The sequence below is a fragment of the Diaphorina citri genome, unplaced genomic scaffold, assembly GCF_000475195.1.
Source record: "Diaphorina citri unplaced genomic scaffold, Diaci psyllid genome assembly version 1.1 scaffold5905, whole genome shotgun sequence".
NCBI classification, from domain to species: Eukaryota; Metazoa; Arthropoda; class Insecta; order Hemiptera; family Psyllidae; genus Diaphorina; species Diaphorina citri.
The window spans coordinates 1,051-3,684 of record NW_007383281.1 but is presented as its reverse complement, the minus strand read 5'-3'; positions in this window follow the sequence as shown (position 1 = coordinate 3,684).

Sequence of the window (2,634 nt, the reverse complement as noted above, 5' to 3'; positions counted from 1 at the left end):
TCCAAAAAGGAGGTTGGCTTTAAAAATCACGCCATTAAATAGACCTGCTACTTAAGGTTGATGGTTATGTACGATGTTAGGTTACATTTTTGCACTTGATTTTCCCTCGTTTCTCTCTCGCTCTTCAACATCCTAGGCAAAGCCCAACCCGGCCTGGATAACCACAAATACTAAAAAAAAGAGACGCTAACTATGGGACATTCCCCATTTAGGACTTTTTTTTATGTGTAGGTGAGGTACAATGCGCACAAAAGTACCAGTACCTACCTATAAACTAATTTGTGTAAGGTGTCTAAGGTAAGCATCGAACCCCGGGCGAGCTTAATTTGCGCGAATTGGACCCACGATATTCATGATCCCCCCTTCAGGAAAAATTAGCTTCATGGCATCTTTTTTCGGTGACTTTCCTAAGAAAAATATTCAAATCCTACAAACCCATGCCACACAACGTGTTGATAATTTTAAAACCTTGACATCAATATTCTGTCCACGCCGCCTCCCCGATCCGCCACGATGATCCGCAGCGTTTTGAACTTCTCCAAGGTTCCTCCTTTGGTCAATTATGATCGGTATGCCACATCAGCGGCTCACCGCCTCGTTCACGCTTTTCCTCATGTATTTCCGACGCTGCCTCTGCCGCATTCACAGAACCCTCCCCACTGGTCGCCTAGCGTCCTTCAGTATCGGCCATCTCGATGGAGCCAATCTCTTCCCGTCCAGGAGCGCCAACCAGGGGGCGGGTCTTGCATGGGGCCGTTCGAAATCGGGCCGCGAATACTGCTCCATTCTCCGGTCGTTTGGCCATCATGCCCCGTTGTCCATCGCTTGGGTTAACCCCTAAATTAAAAGGCCGGCTTTGGTTAGAACCGGCGCGAGATGAAAACACAACACTAGCGCACGTGGCCCGCGTCGCGGAGGCCGAAAGTAATCGCGCGGTGTTTACACAACTCACGAGCCGCCCGGGGTACATTTAGATTTTCAATTTCATACTCTTTATTTATTAATTTAATTTAAACTCGAATTATTTTTCAAAAAACTTTACACACACGACTAAATACAAGATTTTTATAATGCAAAAAACTCCGCTAAATTATATGGACTTGTGAAAAGGAATGAAAAAGGATTATGAAAAAAAGATGTGTGTGTGCTGTGTGTTGCTGGAGGGTGGGGCGGGGTGTTTTAATAATTTGCGATCTATACCAAAAATTCCTCATATATTTTAGAGACAAGGTAAGAGGTGCCGGTGTGGCTGGTGGTGGTGGGTGGGGGGGGAGTGGGTTTCATATATAACAAAGGGAAGTATCACAAAAAATCATCTATTCAGTACAAGAAAATTTTACCACGAGGGGGGGGCGGCCGTTATCACGGGGGCGTTTTCTAGCGAGATTCCCAGGAAAAAGAAACGACGTTGGGCGGGTTTAGGCGGCCCGTTCCGTGACCGTTGGCAGCTGGGTGGCGGTCACGGCTTAGGTCGTGGCATCGTGCGGGCAATTTGCCGTGCGGTGCGGCTGTTTAATTTCTTCATGATTCTACAGGGGAGACACCAGGGGTGGGGCGGAGTGCAACGTTTTCTATCCGCTAGCATTCAAGCAGACACCTGAGAACCATAGAGAGGAGGAAATAGAATTAGTAAGGGTCCAGGTATTTGTATTAGGGCTTAGTAAGGGTCCCAGCGGTATTTGTATAGGCGGGCTTAGTAAGGGTCCAGGTATTTGTATAGGGCCTTAGTAAGGGTCCAGGTATTTGTATAGGCGGCCTTAGTAAGCGGTCCAGGGGTATTATGTATAGGGCCTTAGTAAGGGGGTCCAGGTATTTGTATAGGGCCTTCAGTAAGCGACGGGTTCCCAGGCCCTTATGTTGATTTTATTTTACTTTTATTGTATAATTGTATTACAAAGTTTTACAATGGGAGTAGGCTCAAAAAAAGTTAGTTACAAATTAAAATATTCAATGTCTATTTTGCCTAACAAAAAAAAGGCGGGTACATGAAACAGTCATCGTCTTATCTTGTATAAATACATGTTGTTCTATATAGATTATGAGGACCAATTATGGAAAAAATATTCTATATGACTAATTAACCTACTAGATATTTAATTACGTTGTACTGCACCTAGGTACTTCTTGTAGTCTTAAGATATTTGAGTTTCCTTCTCTTCTTCCTAAGGTAGGGTACATACATGTCTATCAGAAAGTTTTTACAAGTACCTATATTAGGTTCATCGGTTACTATTTTTTTTTTTCTTTTCTTTTTTCTTTTTCCCTTTTTCTTTCCTTTTAGAGTTACCTAACTAGTATAAGAAAAAGTATCAGAAAAATTCATTTAGAATATTTGCCCTGTAATTCAGTGCCAATTCAATGTAATTCTCTAATTCTTCTTGAGTCCTCTCGTCTATTTTGACTTTTGTAACTTTCTAGTATTTTTTCCATTTCCTGTTTTATTTCCTGCTTGTTACTAGAGTCGAATAGGTGATGGCTTTCAAGTTGAATTATTATGTCCCTGAGCTGTGTCATCCAATTGTGTGTATATTCCAGTGGGTTCAATAGACTAAGTTCTTTTAATCTTTCATAGTATCTGTCTTTCAGATGTGCCCAATTTTTTGTGCCTTGACAGTTCCAGTAGAATATTGATTG